The sequence below is a fragment of the Lutra lutra genome, chromosome 10 (genome assembly GCF_902655055.1).
Source record: "Lutra lutra chromosome 10, mLutLut1.2, whole genome shotgun sequence".
Taxonomy (NCBI): domain Eukaryota; kingdom Metazoa; phylum Chordata; class Mammalia; order Carnivora; family Mustelidae; genus Lutra; species Lutra lutra.
The window spans coordinates 62,219,245-62,244,187 of NC_062287.1; the positions used below are offsets into that span (position 1 = coordinate 62,219,245).

The following is a 24,943-nucleotide window of genomic DNA, read 5'->3' on the forward strand; positions in this document are numbered from 1 at the left end:
GCCGCCATCTTCATTCCCGCCCTCCGGAACTCTACGGAAAGCGCTCAGGGAACAAAAGCTCCCGAAAGCAAACCCGATCGGATTACTCAGACCGGCCCAGGGTAAGGGCGGTGCAACTCCGCCTGGGGCAAAGACACTTGAGAATCACTACAACAGGCCCCTCCCCCAGAAGATCAACAAGAAACCCAGCCAGGACCAAGTTCACCTACCAAGGAGTGCAGTTTCAATACCAAGGAGAGCAGCGGAATTCCAGAGGAGGAGAAAGCAAAGCACGGAACTTATGGTTTTCTCCCCATGATTCTTTAGCCTTGCAGTTAATGTTTTTTTTCTTTTTCAATTTTTTTTTCTTCTTCTGCTAGATTTTTTTTAACTTTTACCCTTTTCTTTTTTAACGTTTTTTAACTAGGTTATCTAATATATATATATATTTTTTCTTTATTGGTTTTCTTTTTTTAAATGTTTCTTCTTCTGTTTTTCTTTCTGAACCTCTTTTTATCCCCTTTATCCCCCCTCACAATTTGGGATCTCTTCTCATTTGGCTAAAGCATATTTTCCTGGGGTTGTTGCCACCCTTTTAGTATTTTACTTGCTCCTTCATATACTCTTATCTGGACAAAATGACAAGGCGGAAAAATTCACCACAAAAAAAAAAAAAAAAGAACAAGAGGCAGTACCAAAGGCTAGGGACCTAATCAATAGAGACATTGGTAATATGTCAGATCTAGAGTTCAGAATGACAATTCTCAAGGTTCTAGACGGGCTCGAAAAAGGCATGGAAGATATTAGAGAAACCCTCTCTGGAGGTATAAAAGCCCTTTCTGGAGAACTAAAAGAACTAAAATCGAACCAAGTTGAAATCAAAAAAGCTATAAATGAGGTGCAATCAAAAATGGAGGCTCTCACTGCTAGGATAAATGAGGCAGAAGAAAGAATTAGCGATATAGAAGACCAAATGACAGGGAATAAAGAAGCTGAGCAAAAGAGGGACAAACAGCTACTGGACCACGAGGGGAGAATTCGAGAGATAAGTGACACCATAAGACGAAACAACATTAGAATAATTGGGATTCCAGAAGAAGAGGAAACAGAGAGGGGAGCAGAAGGTATATTGGAGAGAATTATTGGAGAGAATTTCCCCAATATGGCAAAGGGAACAAGCATCAAAATCCAGGAGGTTCAGAGAACCCCCCTCAAAATCAATAAGAATAGGTCCACACCCCATCACCTAATAGTAAAATTTACAAGTCTTAGTGACAAAGAGAAGATCCTGAAAGCAGCCTGGGAAAAGAAGTCTGTAACATACAATGGTAAAAATATTAGATTGGCAGCAGACTTATCCACAGAGACCTGGCAGGCCAGAAAGAGTGGGCATGATATATTCAGAGCACTCAACGAGAAAAACATGCAGCCAAGAATACTATATCCAGCTAGGCTATCATTGAAAATAGAAGGAGAGATTAAAAGCTTCCAGGACAAACAAAAACTGAAAGAATTTGCAAATACCAAAACAGCTCTACAGGAATTATTGAAAGGGGCCCTCTAAGCAAAGAGAGACCCTAAAAGTAGTAGATCAGAAAGAAACAGAGACAATATACAATACCAGTCACCTTACAGGCAATACAATGGCACTCAATTCATATCTCTCAATACTTACCCTGAATGTTAATGGGCTAAATGCCCCAATCAGAAGACACAGGGTATCAGAATGGATAAAAAAACAAAACCCATCTATATGTTGCCTACAAGAAACTCATCTTAAACCCGAAGAAACCTCCAGGTTTCAAGTGGGGGGTGGAAAAGAATTTACCATGCTAATGGACATCAGAAGAAAGCAGGAGTGGCTATCCTTATATCAGATCAATTAGATTTTAAGCCAAAGATTATAACAAGAGATGAGGAAGGACACTATATCATACTCAAAGGAACTGTCCAACAAGAAGATCTAACAATTTTAAATATCTATGCCCCTAACGTGGGAGCAGCCAACTATATAAACCAATTAATAACAAAATCAAAGAAACACATCGACAATAACACAATAATAGTAGGGGACTTTAACACTCCCCTCACTGAAATGGACAGATCATCCAAGCAAAAGATCAACAAGGAAATCAAGGCCTTAAATGACACACTGGACCAGATGGACATCACAGATATATTCAGAACATTTCATCCCAAAGCAACAGGATACACATTCTTCTCTAGTGCACATGGAACATTCTCCAGAATAGATCACATCCTCGGTCCTAAATCAAGTCTCAACCGTTACCAAAGATTGGAATCATTCCCTGCATATTTTCAGACCACAATGCTCTGAAGCTGAAACTCAATCACAAGAGGAAATTTGGAAAGAACCCAAATACATGGAGACTAAACAGCATCCTTCTAAAGAATGAATGGGTCAACCAGGAAATTAAAGAAGAATTGAAAAAATTCATGGAAACAAATGATAATGGAAACGCAACGGTTCAGAATCTGTGGGACACAACAAAGGCAGTCCTGAGAGGAAAATATATAGCGGTACAAGCCTTTCTCAAGATCAAGAAGGGTCCCAGGTACACAACCTAACCCTACACCTAAAGGAGCTGGAGAAAGAACAAGAAAGAAACCCTAAACCCAGCAGGGGAAGAGAAATCATAAAGATCAGAGCAGAAATCAATTAAATAGAAACCGAAAAAACAATAGAACAAATCAATGAAACTAGGAGCTGGTTTTTGAAAGAATTAATAAGATTGATAAACCCCTGGCCAGACTTATCAAAAAGAAAAGAGAAAGGACCCAAATAAATAAAATCATGAATGAAAGAGGAGAGATCACAATGAACACCAAAGAAATACAGACAATTATAAGAACATACTATGAGCAACTCTACGCCAACAAATTTGACAATCTGGAAGAAATGGATGCATTCCTAGAGACATATAAACTACCACAACTGAACCAGGAAGAAATAGAAACCCTGAGCAGACCCATAACCAGTAAGGAGATTGAAACAGTCATCAAAATTCTCCAAACAAACAAAGCCCAGGGCCAGACGGCTTCCCGGGGGAATTCTACCAAACATTTAAAGAAGAACTAATTCCTATTCTCCTGAAACTGTTCCAAAAAATAGAAATAGAAGGAAAACTTCCAAACTCATTTTATGAGGCCAGCATCACCTTGATCCCAAAACCAGACAAGGATCCCATCAAAAAAGAGAACTACAGACCAATATCCTTGATGAACACAGATGCAAAAATTCTCGCCAAAATACCAGCCAATAGGATTCAAAAGTACATTAAAAGGGTTATTCACCACGACCAAGTGGGATTTATTCCAGGGCTGCAAGGTTGGTTCAACATCCGCAAATCAATCAATGTGATACAACACATTAATAAAAGAAAAAGCAAGAACCATATGATACTCTCCATAGATGCTGAAAAAGCATTTGACAAAGTACAGCATCCCTTCTTGATCAAAACTCTTCAAAGTGTAGGGATAGAGGGCGCACACCTCAATATTATCAAAGCCATCTATGAAAAACCCACCGCAAATATCATTCTCAATGGGGAAAAACTGGAAGCTTTTCCACTAAGGTCAGGAACATGGCAGGGATGTCCGTTATCACCACTGCTATTCAACATAGTACTAGAAGTCCTAGCCTCAGCAATCAGACAACAAAAGGAAATTAAAGGCATCCAAATCGGCAAAGAAGAAGTCAAACTATCACTCTTTGCAGATGATATGATACTATATGTGGAAAACCCAAAAGACTCCACTCCAAAACTGCTACAACTTGTACAGGAATTCAGTAAAATGTCAGGATATAAAATCAATGCACAGAAATCAGTTGCATTTCTCTACACCAACAACAAGACAGAAGAAAGAGAAATGAAGGAGTCCATCCCATTTATAATTGCACCCAAAACTATAAGATACCTAGGAATAAACCTAACCAAAGAGACTAAGAACCTATACACAGAAAACTATAAAGTACTCATGAAAGAAATTAAGGAAGACTCAAAGAAATGGAAAAATGTTCCATGCTCCTGGATTGGAAGAATAAATATTGTGAAAATATCTATGCTACCTAAAGCAATCTATACATTTAATGCAATTCCTATCAAAGTACCATCAATTTTTTTCAAAGAAATGGAACAAATAATCCTAAAATTTATATGGAACCAGAAAAGACCTCGAATAGCCAAAGGAATATTGAAAAAGAAAGCCAAAGTTGGTGACATCACAATTCTGGTCTTCAAGCTCTATTACAAAGCTGTCATCATCAAGACAGCATGGTACTGGCACAAAAACAGACACATTGATCAATGGAACAGAATAGAGAGCCCAGAAATAGACCCTCAACTCTATGGTCAACTCATCTTCGACAAAGCAGGAAAGTATGTCCAATGGAAAAAAGACAGCCTATTCAATAAGTGGTGTTGGGAAAATTGGACAGCCACATGCAGAAAAATGAAATTGGACCATTTCCTTACACCACACACGAAAATAGACTCAAGATGGATGAAGGATCTCAATGTGAGAAAGGAATCCATCCAAATCCTTGAGGAGAACACAGGCAGCAACCTCTTCGACCTCAGCCGCAGCAACATCTTCCTTGGAACTTCGCCAAAGGCAAGGGAAGCAAGGGCAAAAATGAACTATTGGGATTTTATCAAGATCAAAAGCTTTTGCACAGGAAAGAAACAGTTAATAAAACCAAAAGACAACTGACAGAATGGGAGAAGATATTTGCAAATGACATATCAGATAAAGGGCTAGTGTCCAAAATCTATAAAGAACTTAGCAAACTCAACACCCAAAGAACAAATAATCCAATCAAGAAATGGGCGGAGGACATGATCAGACATTTCTGCAAAGAAGACATCCAGATGGCCAACAGACACATGAAAAAGTGCTGCACATCACTCGGCATCAGGGAAATACAAATCAAAACCACAATGAGATACCACCTCACACCAGTCAGAATGGCTAAAATTAACAAGTCAGGAGGCGAGGATGCGGAGAAAGGGGAACCCTCCTACACTGTTGGTGGGAATGCAAGCTGGTGCAACCACTCTGGAAAACAGCATGGAGGTTCCTCAAAATGTTGAAAATAGAGCTACCCTATGACCCAGCAATTGCACTGCTGGGTATTTACCCTAAAGATACAAACGTAGTGATCCGAAGGGTCACGTGCACCCGAATGTTTATAGCAGCAATGTCTACAATAGCCAAACGATGGAAAGAACCTAGATGTCCATCAACAGATGAATGGATAAAGAAGATGTGGTATATATACACAATGGAATACTATGTAGCCATCAAAAGAAATGAAATCTTGCCATTTGCGACGACGTGGATGGAACTAGAGGGTATCATGCTCAGCGAAATAAGTCAATCGGAGAAAGACAACTATCATATGATCTCCCTGATATGAGGGAGAGGAGATGCAACATGGGGGGTTAAGGGGGTAGGAGAAGAGTAAATGAAACAAGATGGGATTGGGAGGGAGACAAACCATAAGTGACTCTTCATCTCACAAAACAAACTGAGGGTTGATGGGGGGAGGGGGGTTGGGAGAGGGGGGGGTGGGATTATGGACATTGGGGTGGGTATGTGCTATGGTTAGTGCTGCGAAGTGTGTAAACCTTGCGATTCACAGACCTGTACCCCTGGGGATAAAAATATATGTTTATAAAAAATAAAATTAAAAAAAAAAAAACCCACCAAAAAAAAAAAAAAGTTCAGGTTATAAGGTTATTATGGAATTTGATGTACTGGACATCTCAATGTGATGGTAAATAGATTAAAAAATTGTCTATATATAAAAAAATGAGCAAGAATAGTGGGAACGATTTAAAAATAAAAGTTGGGGCGCCTGGGTGGCTCGGTGGTTTGAAGCTTCTGCTTTCGACTCATGTCGTGATCTCAGGATCCTGGGCTCTCTGCTTAGCGGGCAGTCTGCTTCCTCCTCTCTCTGCATGCCTCTCTGCCTACTTGTGATCTCTCTCTTTCTGTCAAATAAATAAATAAAATCTTAAAAAAATAAAATAAGAATAAAAAAATGTTGTTCTATGAAGTAGTGGTGGTTGTTCTCTTGTAGTCTTTTTTTTCTTTTTTCTTTTTTTTTTTTCTTTCCTGGTTGGTTTTCTGGGGGAGGGGCCTGCCACGTGGGTTTTCAGTCAATGATGTTCCCTGAGTTAAGTCCTCCTGCCCCCCTCAAGGGGGTGGGCTCTGAGGAAACCGGTTTTTTCAGGCTTTTGTTCTCTGGAGGTTTTTATGTTTGTTCACTTTTTTTTTTTCTCTCACCTTGACCGCTTTTGATGGTTTTTGTAGGTTTAGAGGAAAGCAAACTGCACCCTGACCTCCCCCTCAGAGAGAAGCCTCAGTCTGCTCTCTTGTGGGTGCTGCAGAGCTCATATAAATTTCCCCTTCCAAATGCCCCACTTTTAAAGTTATTAATAATGAGGTCAGATACAGACCCTTTATATTCCCATTCTTTGTTGAAATAGAGACCAGAAAGGTTTGTTGAATTGTTTGACCCTGTTGTGGAAAAAAAAAATCAGACCTGTGAGAGACCAAGTGACACTCAGAAGTAGGTGATTTCAGATTTATTTTACACCAGTGGCCCCAGAGCTTGTGCTCCAAGTACAGGGCCCTGGAGCAAAGGTATAGGGCTTTTATAGGGGACTGCAGGCAGTCAGCTTCCAAGGGCTGTGGTGACTGCTGGTAGGTGGGTTTAAACTGGGGGAGTGGGGCCTGCTTTACGTGGGAACAGTAGTATGGGAAGCCTGTGGTGGGAAGCTGGTTTACAGAAGAAGCATCTGGTTATCTCTTCCTCCCGGTAGGGCTTCAGGTTATCTCTAGTTTTTGGTTTTAACTTTTCATCTTCTGGGACCTCCTGGCCTGGGCCTGCTCTGGATAATTTTCTTCTTCATCCCCACTGATCAATCTAAACACAGTGGAAAACTAATAAACATTAGTTAAGCTTCTCTCCATTCTCCACTGCCCTGAAATTTGATCCACTGTTATCTTGACCCAATATATAACTCCTCCTTGACAATCCCTCCTAAGAATCATAAGACCTCAGGGAAAAATATTACCTGATTATCCCACTCCCTCTATTCCCTGTTTTTTTCTCACTTTGCTGACATTTCCCCACAGAAGAAAATTCCTTTCTGCCTGGCCTTTGTGATGATTGCACTTGTATCTCTATGGTTAGACTGTTTCCCTATTACAAGTCTCCTTTCTCCTACTGCATGCAATAGTACTTTCAAACAAAGTATTTTTAAACCTGTCTGGATTTATTTTTATTCAATAATACAAATTACCAAGTTACTTATTTGTTTAGATAATATACTGCCTTTCTCCCAGATGTGAGGCTGTTTATCAGAACAGTGACACTGCCAGATTCTTATTTGTGTTCTTAGCATGTCTTATCTGGCTGTGTCTCTATGGAGGCTGTTCCCTATGGATGAGGGGGCAGAAGGCAAACTGGGGGCAAAGCACAAGGTGACACGCAATCCCCGCTCCCTCTAGGGTGAGGATCTGTGTGACATTCCTCAGGCACTCCTAGCTGCCCTAAAGCTCAGGGAAGAAAAACAGATGGTTAATGTACAGAGATCACAGTCCTGTGGGAGGTGAGTCTCCCTCAGTTTATAAACATTTAAGTGATTTACAGGAAGAAAGCATTCTTATGAATAACCCAACTTCCAGAAGGAAACTCCCAACTGTATTAATGTTAATGACTTGTAGAGGGAAAAACAAACTTAACTAGACAATGGCAAGGCCTCCAATGTCTTATCAGGTTCTTGTTAGCATATGACAGTCCTTTTGCACACCTCCGTTTTTCCTTACCTCTCCCAACACCCAAGTATATAATCAGTCACCCCTTATAGCCTTGGTGCAGCAGCTTTTTCTGCCCACGGGTCCTGTCTTCCTGCTGTAATAAAATCACCTTTCTGCACCAAAGATATCTCAAGAATTCTTTCTTAGCCGTCTGCTCTGGTTCCTATCTGCATTCAAAAACTACATCACTATGACTATATCCATCAGCTTCTGTTTCTATTTTAGTTTCTGTGTTTGTTGTATCTCTTTGTTTATCCCACTTTTCTCCTTTTTCTTCATCTGTCTCTTTGAAATGAAGCTTTCATCTTCCAGTTGCCCCAGAGAGACTAGAGCAAAGGTACATTAGGTTCCTTGATGATAATGAAGGATAGTTGGAAGAAAGGCAGGCAGTGACAATTACCCTTAACCCCACCCCCAATGCACTAAGAGGAAACCACCCTTAAAAGGATTTTACACAACCCTGGAGGGAACCCTGCACCCTTTCCTATGTGATAGGTAGATGAGAAAAATCTGATTGGGTGAGAGGCACTTGGAGGGTTAATCAGTTTAAAACAAAGAGCCTGCCAACGAGCCCAGAAAATCCCCTAGATCTAAATGCCAAAGCACCAGGCCAAACTGGCAATCCTCTCAGGTCCCTTCCTTCAGGAGCTTTGTATTATCACTCAGTAAACTTTGCTCTACTGCCTAGCAGTCTTAGTCTGGTCTTCCTCTTCATTCCTCAAGGCAGCATGACCAAGAACCATGGGCAGTCAAGGAAAAGAAACCTTACAACGCCTTAAACGCCAGCCCAGACTTTGACTCTCTCGGAAGCAGAGGTGCCTGAATTTATGAAAAATGTTCTCACTTCCATTTTTGTTAGTTGTTTTTCTTAAAAAAATGAGTGGGATATAACAAAGCAGTTCTGAGAGGCAACTTTACAGCAATTAAAGCATATATATATATATATATATATATATATATATATATATATGGTTTGGGGGAGAAATGGACTGTGGGTGCTGCAAGAGGGAGGGAGCCCTGCTAGCAGAGAGAGGTGAGAGAGAGGGCTGCAAATGGATATGCACAAGGAGAGCACTTCCCCAAAGCCATTGGTTGGGAAAATGAGAAGGGCTGATTTTTGTGTTTTTGCAACCAGTGGGGTTCAAAGACTGGAGTTCTACAGGTTGGTATGCTTGGCCGGGATAGAGACCTGATGATCCTGCCCTACTCCTGGAGAGAAGTCAGGCAAGCAACCCCAGGGCAGATGACATGATCTGAGGATTGCCTAAGGTGCATGGGGACAGGCTGTTGGCTCTTCTTCCAGTGCATCTGTGAGAGGTGGCATTTGCAGAGATGCCTCTCCAGGAGAAAAAGAGCCAGGAGTAGTGGTGGTGGGCACCATTTCCTTTCTCTGCCCTTTAGCATAGGTACAGAGATACCTGCTGAGGGCTCTTAACCTGGACACTGGCTCTTTAGCCTGCTTTGCTTCCAGTTCCACACTCCTGAGCTCATATGCAACTTCCCTTCTAGGTTAAACCCTCCCTCAGAAGACCAGTGCAGGCCCCTGGCACAGCACATTCTTAAAGTTTGGAGTTTTAAAAGTCAGCAGCCTTGGCTGAGACAGAGCCCAAAGTGCACTGTGCTGCTCCCAGCAGTCAGGCAACACAGAGACAGACAGAATGAAAACAGTAATCTGAAAAATGCCTAGGACACATGAAAGGAAATGATTCACTCTTCTGGGAATGGTTCCCTGAGAGCAGATGCTATGGAGACCCACCTCTGGGGACAAAGGAGCTGGCTGGCACCATTTCCCTCTCCTGCCCCTCAGCATAAACAAGCTTTAGTAAACAGCACAGCACCAACTCTGGCTGCCTAACCTGTTTACACAAAGTATGGCCACCCTTCACTCTGCTGGTATCTCTAGTGCCCAAGGACCAGCGCTGTGGGCCCTTTACCCAGAAGGCCAACAGAAACCCCCTGCACACACCACCTCTAAGAACTATAGAGTTCTAGAAGGGTTCAGTTCTAGTTGAAGTAGCATCAGTCTCATTTAACAAGCCGACCAGAACATGGCTAGTTAAATCTCACCACATTCTGGCTAAGGTTCAAATACTGCCCACTGCAGGCAAGGTGAACCTCTGGATATGACTGAGTTGAGGGGTAGAGCAGCCAAAACACAGCAGCAGAGTACCTGCAGCACACACCAAAGACATTCCCTAAAGTGCCAGGCCCTGGACATTGTACGACCTCTCCTTCATAAAGCCGTTATTTCCAGGAGCAAGAAACATTACAGGGTTTTCTAACACATAGAGGAAGACCAAGACCTAGACAAAATGCCAAGACAGAGGAATTCACCCAAAAGAAGCAATACGAGGTCACAACTAGAGATCTAACTGAAAAGATGTAAGTAATATGCCTGACGGAGCATGTAGAGCAACAATCTTAAGTATACTTGCTGGGTTTTAGAAAAGCATGGAAGACATTGGAGAGAACCATACCACAGAGGTAAAAGAGTTTTAAAAACAGTCAAAAATGGAAAATGCAATAACAAATCTGAAACTGTTTGGCTGTCATGACCACAAGGATGGAAAAAGTGGGAACGAATAAGTGATATAGAAGATAGAACAATGGAAAATGATGAAGTTGAACAAAAGAGAGAAAGAATTATGGATCACAAGTATAGACCTAGGAAACTCAGTGATTCCATAATATGTAATAACATGCATATTATTGGAGTCCCAGGAGAAAAAGAGAAAAGGGGAAGAAGGTTTATTTGAGGAAAAATAGTTGAAAAATTTCCTTATCTAGGGAAGGAAACAGACATTCATGTTCAGGAGACACAAAGGACATCCACTGAAATCAACAAAAGCAGGCCAACACCAATTACATATTGTAGTTAAATTTGCAAACTATAGTATAAAGAAAAAATTCTAAAAAATTCTAAAAGCAGCATGATAAAGAAGTCCTTCACTTATAAGGGAAAACTGTAAGGCTAATTGTAGATCTCTTCAGAGAAACTTGGCAAGCAAAAAGAGAGTGACATGATATATTCAACATGCCAACATTTCCCATGCCAACATGGGAAAAACCTGCAATCAAGAATGCTCTATCCATCAAGTCTAACATTCAAAATAGAAAGAGAGATAAAGAGTTTTCCAGACCAACAAAAACTAAAAGAGTTTGTGACCACAAAACCAGCCCTGCAAGAACTATTAATGGGACTTTTATTGGGAAATAAAGACTGAAAGTGACAAAGACAACAGAAAAGCAGAGAACATCTCCAGAAACAAAGACAAACCAAGTAATAAAATGGTAATAAATACATATTTATCACTAATTACTCTGAATCTAGAAGGACTAAACTCTCTAATCAAAAGATGTAGGATGTCAGAATGGATAAAAAACAAAGAAGCAAACAAACAAAACAGAACAAAAAATAAGACCCATCTGTATGCTACCTACAAGAGACTCATTTTAGACCTAAAGACACCTGGAGATTGAATGTAAGGCAATGGAGAAACATTCATCGTGCAAATGGAAATCAAAAGAAAGCTGAAGTAGCTATATTTATATCAGACAAATTAGATTTTAAGCTGAAGACTGTAACAAGAGATGAAGAAGAGTATTATATCATAATAAAGGGACTATCCAACAAGAAGCTCTAACAATTTTAAATATTTATGCCTCCAACCTGGGCACCACCCAAATATTTAAAACAATTAATAACAAACATACATGAATTCATTGATAATAATACAATAATATTAGGGAACATTAACACCCTCCTTACAACAATGGACAGATCATCTTCAACAAGAAAACAAAGGCTTTGAATGCCACCCTGGACCAGATGTACTTAACAGATATATTCAGAACACTTCATCCTAAAGCAGAAAAGAATATACATTCTTTTCAAGTGCAGTAGGAAATCCTCCAGAACAGATCACATACCAGGTCACAAAACAGGCCTCATCAGCTGCAAAAAGACCATACCATGCATACTTTCTGACCACAAAGCTATGAACTTGAAGTCAAACACACAAGAAAATTTAGAAAGACCACAAATACATGGATGTTAAACAACATGCTACTAGAAAATGAATGGGTCAACCAGGAAATCAAAGAAGAATTTAAAAAAATACATGGAGTGGGTGCCTGGGTGGCTCAGTGGGGTTAAAGCCTCTGCCTTCAGCTCAGGTCATGATCCCAGGGTCCTGGGATCGAGCCCCATATCAGGCTCTCTGCTCAGCAGGGAGCCTGCTTCCCTCTCTCTCTGCCTGCCTCTTTGCCTACTTGTGATCTCTGTATGTCAAATAAATAAATAATAAAATCTTTAAAAAAAAAATGGAAACAAATGAAAATGAAAACAGAAACTGTCTAAAATCTTTGGGGTGTAGCAAAGTGGTCCTAAGAGGAGAGTATATAGCAATACAGACCTACCTCACGAAACAACAAAAAACTCAAATATACAACCTAACCTTACATGCAAAGGAGCTAGAAAAAGAACAACAAATGAAACCTAAAGCCAGCAGATGAACGGAAATAATAAAGATTAGAGCCGAAGTAAATGATATAGAAACTAAAAAATATAGTAGAACAGATCAATGAAACCAGGAGTTGTTTCTTTGAAAAAAATTAATAAAATTGACAAACCTCTAGCCAGACTTACAAAAAGAAAAGAAAAAGGACCCAAATAAATAAAATCACAAACAAGAGAGGAGAAATAACAACCCACACCACAGAAATACAAACAGTTGTAAGAGAATATTATGAAAAATTGTAGGGCAACAAATTTGGCAATCTGGAAGAAATGGGTGAACTCCCAAACACGTATACACTACAAAAACTGAAACAGGAAGAAATAGAAAACTTGAGCCAGACTGTTAACCACAAAGAATTTGAATAAATAATAAAAAATCTCCCCAAAACAGAAGTCCTGAGCCAGGTGACCTCTCAGGGGAATTCTACCAGACATTTATGGAAGAGTTAATATCTATTCTTTTCAAACTGTCCCAAAAAATAGAAATGGAAGGAAAACTTCCAAACTCATTCTATAAGGACAGCATTACCTCAATTCCAAAACCAGATGAGGACCCCACTAAAAGAGAGGACTATTGGCAAATATCCATGAAGAAAAATTCTCAACAAAAAACTAGCAAATTGAATCCAACAGTACATTAAAAGAATCATTCTCACTGATCAAGTGGGATTTACTCCTGGGTTGCAAGTGTGATTCAATATTTGCAAATCAACAAACATGATACACCTCATTAATAAAAGAAAGAACCATATGATCCTTTCAATAGATGCAGAAAAAGTATTTGACTAAGTGTACATCCATTTATGGTAAACCCGTAAGAAAATAGGGGTGGAGGGAGCCCACCTCAACATAATAAAGGCCTTATATGAAAAACCTACAGCTAATATCATCCTCAGTGGGAGAAAACAGAGGTTTTCCTCTATGATCAGGAACAAGACAAGGATGCCCACTCTCACCTCTGTTTTAAATATAGTACCGGAAGTCTTAGCCCTCCGCAATAGGACAATGAGAAGAAATAAAGGCATCCAGATCGACAAGGAAGAAATGAAACTTTCAGTATTTGCAGACATAGAAAACCCAAAAGACTCCACCAAAAAATTCCTACAGCTGATACACAAATTCAGTAAAGTTGCAGGTACAAAATCAATGTACAGAAGTCTCTTGCATTTCTTATATCAATAATGAATCTGCAGAAAGAGAAATACAAAGGAATTGATCCCATTCACAATTGCACCCAAAATCATAAGATACCTAGCAGTAAACCTAACCAAAGCAGTAAAAGATTTGTACTGTGAAAACTATAGAACACTGGTGGAAGAAATTGAAGATGACACAAAGAAATGGAAAACATTCTATAACGCATGTACTGGAAGAACACATATTGCTAAAATGTCTATGCTACCAAAACCAATCTACACATTCAAATGCAATCCTTGTCAAAATGCCAATAGCATTTTCCACAAAGCTAGAACAAACAATCCTAAAATCTGTATGAAAACTGCAAAAGATCATGAATAGCACAGCAGTCCTGAAAAAGAAAAGCATAGCTGGAGGTATCACAAGGTATATTACCAAGCTGTAATGGAGAAGACAGTATGGTATTGGCACAAAGACGGATACATGGATAAATGTAACAGAATAGGAACCCCAGAAATAGACCCACAGCTATATGGTCACTAATCTTCGACAAAAGCCGGAAAGAATACTCAGTGGGAAAAAGACAGTCTCTTCAACAAATGGTGTTGAGAAAACTGGACAGCAACATGCAAAAGAAAGAAACTGTGCCACTTTCTTATACCACTCACAAAAATCAATTCAAAATGAATGAAAGACTTTAATATTTTATAGCAGCATTGTTCACAATAGCCAAAATATGGAAAGAGCCCAGATGTCCAGCGACAAATGAATGGAAAAAGAAGATGTGGTTAATATGTACAATGAAATATTACTCAGCCATCAAAAAGAATGAAATCTTGCCACTTGCAACAACATGGATGGAACTAGGAGGTATTAAGCTAAGTGAAATAAGTCAGAGAAAGACAAATACCATGTGATTTCAGTGGTTTAATATCATATGATTTCATCTTATTTATGTGGAAGCAAGAAAGAAGTCAGAGAACATAGGGGAAGGGAAGGAAAAATAAAATAAGATGAAATCACAGAAGGAGACAAGCCATAAGAGACTCTTAACCCATAGGAAACAAACAGGGTTACTGAAGAGGGGGATATGGGGGGAGGGAGTAATTGGAGGATAGGCACTTGATGTAAGGCACTTGATGTAATGAGCACTGGGTGTTATATGTAACTGAGGAATCACTAAATTCTACCTCTGAAACGAATAATACACTATAGGTTAACTAAATTGAATTTAAATAAAATTTTAAAAAAAGTATGAAAGAGCTTAGTGTGAGACAGGAAACCATCAACATCCTAGAGGAGAACATAGGCAGAAAACTTTTTGACCTTGGCCATAGCATTCTTTCTGGATATGTCTACTAAGGCAAGGGTACCTAAAGCAAAACTAAACTACTAGGACTTCACCAAAATAAAAAGCTTCTGCACAATAAAGGAAACAATCAACAAAACTGAAAGGCAACCTACGGAATGTGAGATGTTTGCAAATAACATATCTGATAAAGGGTTAGTATTCAAAATCTATAAGGAACTTATCAAACTCAATACCCAGAAAACAAATAATCTAGTTAAAAAATGAACAGAAGACATGAATAGACATTTTTCCAAAGAAGACATAGAGATGGCCAACAGACATGTGAAAAGATGCTCAACATCACTCATTATCAGGGACATACAAATCAAAACTATGATGATATATCACCTTATACCTATCAGAATGGCTAAAATTAGCAACATGGGAAATACATGTATTGACTTGGATGTGGAGAAAGGGGGAACCCTCTTATATTGTTGGTGGGAATGCAAACTGGTGCAGCCCTTCTGGAAAACAGTGTGGAGGTTCCTCAGAAAGTTAAAAATAGAGCTATCCCATGGACTAGCAATTGCACTACAAGATATTTATCCAAAGGATACAAACATAGTGATTCGAAGGGGCACATACAGTTGAATGCTTATGGCAGCAATATCCACAATAGCCAATCTATGGAGAGATCCCAAATGTCCAACAACTGATGAATGGATAAAGAAGATGTGGTGTACACACACACACACAGGAACATTATTCAGCCATAAAAAGAATGAAATGTTTCCATTTGGAATGACCTGGATGGAGCTAGGAGTTTTACACTAAATGAAATAAGTCAGAGAGAGACAAATATCATAGGATTTCACTCACATGTTGAACTTAAGAAAAAAAAACACACATAAAAAAAGAGAGGGAGACCAAGAAACAGACTCTTTAACTATAGAGAAGAAACTGAGGGTTGCTGAAGGGGAGGTCAGTAGGAAATAGGATAAATGAATGGTGGGTATTAAAGAGGGCAGTTGTGATGAGCACTGGAAAATTTATTTAGAAAATTTAGAAAACGATAAAAAAGGAGAAATAACTTACTCAATATGTAAGTGATGAATTATTAAATTTTGAAACTAATATTAGGCTGTATGCTAGCTAACTGGAATTTAAATAAAAATTCGAAACAAACAAAAATAAACATGATTATTTGTTAAGTGGCTAATGTGCGTTCCTTGGCAACTTTTCTCTAGGCTTCCACGTGTGTGTGTATTTTTTTTCCTTATGTTTCCAACTTTTCCATTTGAAAAATTCTAGCCTTATTCTGAATACAGTGAGAGAAAAGAAATTCACCCAGACATCCCCAGGAATATAGTCAGTCACCCAGGACCCCACTCAGGGCTGGGACTAGGACAAAGTGACAAAGAAGCTCAAGTTGCAAGGGAACTTGAGAGTGAAGGCATGCTTAAAGATTGCACTCTAGGCCTCTCACTTGCCTCACTCATGTTCTCACCCTACTCCCAGCTTTGGCATGAAGTCTTGTGGAGTGGAGTCCTTTGACTATAAATCCTTTGACCAGAAGTCAAGTCAATTAATTCACCAATTAGAGAGAGAAGGGCAGCTGCAATCATAGGATCTCTCCTGCCTTGGTATTTTCCCCTGATCCTTTCCTTCCAGTTGGCTCATCTTTGGCTGAGAGAATATATCTTTTAAGAGACTCTGTCAGCCTATTCCAAAATCTGGTGGGAGATAACTGACAACAAAGGAAAAGCAGGAGAATAGGAAAAAAAGACAGATAAACCAGAGGTGTTAGGAAAAACTGTCTTTGTTTCAACACCATATATGTGGTAGTTTTACCCACAACAAGCAATTCTCTGACAGCAGCTGAGTATCCTACAATTTAACTAAATTTTGACACTACCTACCTGGATATACTTTCGGCTAGATCCCAAGGTTAAGGGCTCAGTCCTAGGAAACTGTCCCCACTTAGTGCCAGCTGCAAGCAGTAGGTCCTCACGTTACTCATAACTTCTGTCCGACTTGGCTACAGTCAGAGAGTCTCATGACCCCTGCCTTATGTTTGATTAATTTGTTGGAGTTGCTCACAGAACTCAGAGAAACATGTACTAACCAGTTTATTAAACATTTGATAAAAAATGCAGATGAACAGCCAGATGAAGATATACATAGGCAAGGGTTCATCTGGGAGGATCCTGAGTATAGGAGTGTCTGTTCCCATGGAGTTGGAGTGTATTACTCTCATGGTGTGTAGATGTATATTCACCAACTTGGAAGCTCTCTGAATGCCCATGGGATTTTATGAAGGCCTCATTACATAAGCATGATCTATTATTTACTCCATTTCTAGCCCTTTCCCATTCTCTGGTGAATGGGACGGTTGGAATTAACAACCTCAAACTTCTAATCATGGCTTTATTTTTCTGGTAACTAGTCCCCAGCCAGAAACCCTCCAGGAGCCCACCCAGAATTGCCTGATTAGAACAAAAGATGCTTCTGGTGCTCTTATCACTTAGGGATTTATAAGGGTTTCAGGTCAGGGTTTCAGGGTTTCAGGTTCCTGGTCAGGAACCAGGATGAAAATTGACTTGTAGACAGTCCCATGATAAGAAAGGGTGGGTCAAGGTGGTGACAAGGATTTTCCCTCATATGTTGCCTGTTTTCCAGAAGGTTTAATTAGGTAGGAATCTAAGCATTTCACTAGGAATGGTTACTGTTCCCCTTAGGAAGGCTGGTAGTGAGAGAAAATGATAAAATGATTTCCTCTTTCATTGCTCCTCAGTAGGGATTTGTGCTCCCTAGGTTTAGCTAAGTGTCCACAATTTGCCCACTATTGCACCTTTTTTCTTTAACTTGCACCTTACTGATTTATTGATTAGTTTTTGACATTTATAAAATATCTGTAGAAAGTTTGGATCTAGGTTGCCAGTACTATTAAAATTGCTCCCACCTCTCAATGTCCCTTTATTTTAATTTTATTTTTTAATTTAATTTTATTTCTTCAGTGTTCGAAGATTCTTTGTTTATGCACCACACCCAGTACTCCATGTAATATGTGCCCTCCTTAATACATGCCACCACCAGGCAACTTCTTTGCACCTGGTCAATAAATTTGAATATAGGGGTGAAAAAGTCTTTTTTCCCTAGTCCACATGCCATGCTAATGCTCAGCGAGAAGATTTTCTGTTCTCTTCCAGTGAAACTACCTTGAACCACACAGTTGAACAAATGACAAAGCTTATAAATAGCACAGATATATGGCTAATAAAGGTGTTCAGCTTCACAGTGATTAGGGAGATGCAGATCAAGACCACACTGAGATTTTGTCATATACACATTTGGCAAAATTCAGAAGAAAATATCAAGTGTTAAAGAGGATTTGTATCAACTGGATATTTTATATACTTTTGTGGTAGGAGTGTAAATTCGCACAGCTTCTTTAGAAAAACAGTTTGGCTTTATCTTGTAACGTTGAACATTTATATGTCCTACACTTCTACTCCTGGGCATATGTCCAAGAGATAATCTGGCATCAAGGGATATGACTAAAGATGTTTGTAGCAATATTATTCATCAAAGAAAAATCTGGGGCTCCTGAGTAGCTCGGTTAATTGTCTGCCTTTGGCTCAGCTCATGACCTCAAGGCCTGGGATCAAGCCCCACATCAGGCTCCCTGCTCAGTGGGGATTCTGCCTCTCCCTCTCCCACTTCCCCTCCTCTTGCTTGTGCACATGCTCTCTCTCTATCTCAGATATATTTAAAAAAATCAATAATTAAAAAATCAATAAAAAATAAAAAAAAACAAATGTCTGGGACAATAGATATATTCTTGCATATTTACATAATGCTAGGTAATATTACACTACAGTCCAAAAATGAACCACAGCTACACATTGAGGAAGGAGAACTAGGTTGTGTCAGGGAGTCAAAAAATGAATCTCGTGGACAAAGGAGAGTGAGCAAAGTGATAGAGTTTTGTTAAGCAAGGATACAGAAAAAGCTCTCAGAAGTGAAAGGAGTCCTGACAGGGCCTCCCCTGACAGTCTTTTATTTAGAACTGACTAGGGAGCTTGCAGCCTTAACATTCTTGTGACTTCTTGGTTTGAGTGAGGACTGATTTTATTTCTTTTTAGGGTCTGGTTATCTTTGTTGGTCACAGGTGACTGTCATTAAAAAAAGACAACTCCCGCCCGCCCTCTCGCCCTGCCCCACACACCTAGGGCAGAGTGATCTGGTGTGTTCCTCTATCTCTGGTTTCTTTACACCTCAGCATTTGGGGGATTTCTGTGAGCCTGATCACATAGCCCCCGCCCCCCCAACTATCCCCACCTGTTCCTTACTCAATATGACAATGTGGGTGAATCTTAGCAATAATGTCCTAAGTGAAAGATATAAATCCAAGGTTATAGAGCATTTAAGATCCTTTCTAGAATGTTAAAACTAAACAATATGTGTTTTAGAAATAAATGTATGTGCTCCAACTGTATTTTTGAAAAGTAAGGTAGAAAAACACAAGATTCAGGGTAGTGGTTACCTCGGGTGTTGGGAGGCAGAGGAAATGATAAGGAAGAAGGATAGAAGTAAATGAAGTCGTTGTCAATGGTCTAGTTTTCAGGTTGGGTGGTGAGTTAATGGGTGTGTATTATATTAAGCCAACCATCCATCCAACAAACCTATGAGTTTCTGAGGTGGTCCCTCTACCTCAAAGACCCTTTTATCTTTACATTGCTTCATACTTGTTCCTTATTTCTTCTTCTTTATTGTTTTCTAAATTTTCTAAATAATATTGCTTATAAATACATGAGTTTTCAATTTGACATGTAATTTAATTTAATTTAGAAAACTCAGAGTTTTGAATAACTTCCATAAGTGTCCCTAATTCTGTTATTTAGTGATGAATATGAATTCCACACTAATTCAACCTTCTTAGGGATGTGCATCTATGTTTGGGCTTTGTGTATGTATATGAGGGATGAGAAAGGATATATAGTTTTATGTGCATTTGTTGGCTTCTCTTGTCATAAGTTCTTGGCTTTTGTCACACAAAAGTCATTCTGACTTTTTTCTGTCTTCATTTACTGCTTTCTCCATCCTTTTGCCCCCTTTTCACTCCTCATCTTCCCAAAGTTTCTGCCTCACTACATTGAATCTTCTGGATGATGTTCATTTCATGTATGTATCTCTAAGCATCCTTCTCTGCTACGTTTACTCATTAACTCAGCAAATATTTATGGAACATCATGGAACCTCTCTCATGTGCTGGGCATAATAGGACTGGTGCTACACCCATGAGGCAGTTGGTAACCATCTCAGCCTTCACAGAGGTCACAGATAAGTTGGGGAGAAAGACATTAAACCAGCAATTAAAACACAAAACTGTGGGTGCTGTGAAAGGAACAATATAGCATCTCTTTTTGTGTGAAAACCTGGGAGGCGGGCCTAACTCTGATATGAGATTTCAGGGAAGATTTCCTGGAAGATGGATTGAAACCTGGAAGATAAAAGGAAATCTTCTAATGAAGGGAAGGAAGGGATTTATCTGTGTTCAAAAGCACAGATCTAATTTGTTCGTCTTTGCTGTATGAAAATGCAGTGTATGGATTTCATTGTATGAATGCACCATAACGTATTTTTTCAGTTTCCCATTGAGAATTGATCAGTAGTTTCTAATTCTCTTTTGCTATTACCATGACTGGGCAATTATTGTGCATGTTTTTATTTGAAGATGTTTGAAATTTTTCTAAAAGAGGTACATGTAGGAGTAAAATTGCCTTGTCCTAAGAAGTCATTAATTTCATTGATATGAGGGATGCCTGAGTGGCTCAGTTGGTTAAGCATCTGCCTTTGGCTCAGGTTATGATCCCAGGGTCCTGGGATCCAGTCCTACACTGCGCTCCTTGCTCAGTGGGGAGCCTGCTTCTCCCTCTGTCTGCCACTCCCCTTGCTTGTGTGCTCTCTCTTTCTCCCTCTCATAAATAAATATTTTAAAAATTCATCAGTTTGAGTAGGGACCTAAGTTAAATATTTTCCATATAGATAACTGATTTTCCTAGCCTCTTTAATCTAGTAAGCATGTTCCTCTTCTGATTTGTAATAATTTCTCTGTAATACACAAAGCTCGTATACATGCAAGTTTTTATTTTCTAAGCTCTTATTCTCTGCCTTTGCTATATTTGCTTATCCTCTGTTGTTATTAGAGATTACTATAAATAATGTGGATTTTTAAAAGACTTTGATATCTGGTCAGGCAAGTACTATTACAGGATTTTTATTCCTATAGTGCCTGGTTCTTTGTTACACAGCTTTGAAGAATGAAGAGGTTGACCAGATGAAGAGTGGTGTATACACCCAAGGTGGTGTAGAAAGAGGAGGAGGAAGGGGAGATAAAAGAGGCAAAGTGCTGCCAGAAGGCAGAGAAAGAAGTTTCTGAGTTCTAAACCTTGTCAGCTTGGACAGATGAACAGACACCATGGTTTTTTGTTTGTTTGTTTTCCACCAAAGTGGAATTAGGCAATCCATGTTGGGCCAGAGAAGATGGAATTTCTCTGAAACAAAGGGAGTTTTGGCAGCTGCTTGGGAATATTCTGTAAAGTCCCTCTCCTGAGGTAGACTAACCAGAGATAGTTAGCTTGGTTTATAGCCATTAACCCAGGATATCAATGAGTGAGAAGCTCCCAAGCACCAGTAAGGTTTCAGGGTAGGACAGATAGGTAGTGTAAACCGGTCTAAGACCCAGACAAGGAGGCTGAGACCCTGGGGAAGGAGAAAATGGGGGTGAAGAATTTTCTACAGACTCCATTTGCCTATCTTGCTTTTGGTGTGGTATTCCTTTGCCCACAGTGGTGGGTAGGTCATGAGAGAGAGCAGCCTGAAGGCTGGGATTGATCTTACACTGTTGGCACAGGCCTTTGTTTTCCATAAGGCCCAGAAATACTGTACATAAGATACTTCACCCCCATTTACCCTCATGTTTGAAAACAAGTCTAATTGTAAAATAGTATTATAATTGATAGTTTCCCCAGGTGCTCATTTGTTATCCTCCAACTTGTACTGTAGCCATGCCTCAGAACAAAAGAAAATGAACTGCCTTTTCCCCAGTATAAACCAGGAAGGCATATTTGGAGTCAGTTAGTGTGGAGTACGGGTTTTGGTTGGAAATTGCCCATCTATAAAAAGAGAAGAAAAGTATCCCTTACCTTGATTTCTTATAGTTGATCAGGAAGACTTTTGGGAAGAGAGGACAAGCATCCCCACCTCAGTTCCTCTTTATCCTTTCCTGATGTGTGGTCATATCTACTCACACAACTGACAGCCAGAGCTCCTGTCATCACTGCAAGGTGCTGGGACTAGTTATGTGTACCCAGGCTTGGTCCTACCTCCAGAGAGCGACCCTGGTTTCCCTGACCTCATTTCCTACCTATGAGACTCAAGGGGTACTGACTGTGACCTAGTAAGACTGCCTTAGTAGTTAATAGATGTGTTAGACTTTTTTTTGGCCCACTGAATGTTGGCATTGATGTGGGAAACAAGGGCAGAGGGAAATGTAGATAAAATTAAATGTTTTTATAACCTTCAACCCATTGACAATTATTTGAGGCAGACAGAGTATATTCCTCCAGGAAGCTCCTGTCTTAATGTTAATGTCTTCCTAGGGGGAAAAACAACCTTAGTTTGATAAGAGCAAGGCCTCCTGTATCCTGTGAGTCTTCTTTAGCATGTAAAAATCCTTTTGGAACCTCTCTCCCTTTTCCTTCCACCAACCCCAAAATGTATAATCAGTTGCTCCTCACAACCCTGGGGCAGCACCTATTTCTGCCCATGGGTCCTGTCCCCAAGCTTTAGTAAAACCACCATTTTGCCTCGGAAAGATCTCAAGAATTCTTTCTTGGCCATTGGCTCTGGACCTCACCAGCATTCAAAAACTACATCAGCATGATAGGGATGGTAGAATTGTTCCTTCTGACATAGCCACAATAAAAGGGTAACAGAAGCTAGTTTCTGGAGGGATAAAGTAGGCCACATGGGAGGTGGGAAGTCACCAAGGTAGACATTTGTTCCCTTGCCTTGTTCTGCTAGTCCCACATATAGATGGCCTAACCACTGGGGTGTCCATTTTAAAACATGCAGGGGGAGTACAGTTTGCAAGATGGAGTAAGAGGCTCCTGCTGCACATAGAAGCTCTCCTTTTATGGTATAGACACAGAAGCCTGAAGGGGGAGGAACATATCTATCCTTTACACAAAAACAACATTTATGCTTGGCTTCTGCATTTGTGCAGAGGAGACAATGCCAGGGTTTCCCTAGTAGGGGAATTAAAAGGGGGGCCTCATCAAGCACAGCATGAGCCAGGTCTCTTAGGAGGTCTCAGTGGCCAGCCTTCTGGTCAATATGAAGGTTCCTTTCAAGGGTCTGAGAGACAGGAAGGGGTGTGGGGGATCTTAGGAATCATACCCGAGGTAGGAAGGGCCTGAAACAGGAGGCTCTTCCTCATCATAACTGGGAACTGTGAGCATGATCCCTTGAAGTCTGCCCAAACCATTTGCAGGAGGATGTCTAGGGGACCATCCCAGGCTTTTTCCACTTGTCTTCCCAGGGAGGAGTCAGCCAAGAAGAGGGTAATAGGAGGGTGTCTTCCCAGATGTCTGGATGGGCAAGTAAGGAACTCGGTCCTTTTGAGAGCCTTTGGGTATCCACCAAAGAGTAGCCTCGGCTAGGACCCCTCAGTCACTGTTTGGTTTTCCCTGGGTTCCCCATATCTGGTGATCTCCTCCCAAAGGAATACTGAGTCCTCACCAAACCAACATTCCCAGCTTATGTTGGGCGATCAGTCTGAAAGGAGTCCAGAGAATTTGTCACCCGAGTCTTGAGAATGGCAGTCATACTAATTGCTCTTAGACTGACAGGTGCCCATTGTACTGACAAACAAAAAGAGAGAGATAGAGAGAGACTTGCTGCCCACTACTCACGGTTAGATGTCCTTGGTGATGGTGGAGATTGCAGGAGAGACCCCAGCAAATATTACATGACTTTTATTCCCTTAATGCCCGGAGTTCTTGGTCACGCTGCTTCGAGGAACTAAGAGTGGTGGGTAGCAGAGCAAAGTTTATTGAGTGAACATAAAAAAACTCCTGGAGAAAGAGGGGGTTTGAGAGATTTGCCATTTGGGCTTTAAAATCTAGGGGTTTTTATAAGCTCTTTTGCGTGACTATCTTGAGCATCCTGAGTGTGAGCCCGCTCTGGATTGGCTGCTAAGGTGTGCCAGTCAGGTCTTGAACTTGGACTCATCTGCCTATCCGATTATTTTCACGTGTTGATGGTCTTTTGGGCTGAGATCTGGGAGCTACTTTTCTGCAGTTGTGATACTGACAAATGCTCTGTGGTTACTTGCCCTGTGTTGGGATGTTTTGTAGAAGTCACTTCTGCAAAAGTTGCAAAACAGGATGTCAGTGCCCTCCTGTCTAAGCTGCCAAACAGGATGTCAGTGCGGTTTTATCTTAGCTGTCCTAACTCTGTATTTTCTTGTTGGGGACCCTGGCTCTGACTACCTGATTGTTCAACTAACTACTAACAGTACCTCACCTTCATTTTGTTTCTTCCAGCAGCATTGGCTGCTTTTGCCTTTTTAGATAGATTCTCGTATTATTTTAAGGTAAACTTTTAAAGTTCCATGGAAACCTTGTCAGGCTTTTGGCTGTAAATACATTTACAAACATTGTTGTAATTAAAATTACAAACATTGAGTTTGAGAATTTTTAGGAGAAATGCCATCTTTATTGAGACCTGTCGTTCATGGATATGGTTGTCTCTACTATTTAGGTGTTTTTTTATGTGCCTCAATAAAGTTCCATAACTTTCTTTGAGAAAGTTCTTATACATCCTCAGTAGATATACTCTGATATTATTTGTTACTCTGTTGTTAGTATTAATGGCATGGTTTTAAAAATATATTCTTTTTTTAATGCTTCTACATGTTATTTTTTTCCACCAAATTTTTATTTAAATTGCAATTAGTCAACAGAGTTTAATAGTAGTTTCGGGAGTAGAATTTGGTGATTGAACACTTACATACAACACTCAGTGCTCATCACAAGTGCCCTCTTAATCCCTATCACCTATTTGATGCATCCTCTCACCAACACCCACTGCCAACC

At 40.0% G+C, this 24,943-nt stretch overlaps 1 protein-coding gene across 4 annotated transcripts in view; it reads right to left on the reverse strand.

The window, feature by feature from the left end:
- LOC125079556 (interferon-induced very large GTPase 1-like) overlaps window positions 1-24,088 on the reverse strand; it is a 39,076-nt gene extending 14,988 nt beyond the window's left edge. Inside the window, exons 1-2 of one of the 4 annotated variants that reach the window (XR_007121143.1) lie at window positions 23,759-24,088; window positions 6,454-7,563 (exon numbers count right to left, since the gene is read on the reverse strand). The gene's annotated coding sequence lies outside the window, so the exon portion shown is untranslated. Of the gene's footprint in view, window positions 1-6,453; window positions 7,564-21,988; window positions 22,128-23,758 lie in introns of those variants that run through there. The other 3 variants (XR_007121144.1, XM_047693249.1, XM_047693250.1) reach the window with 3 other exon arrangements.
- Window positions 24,089-24,943: the final 855 nt, after the last annotated feature.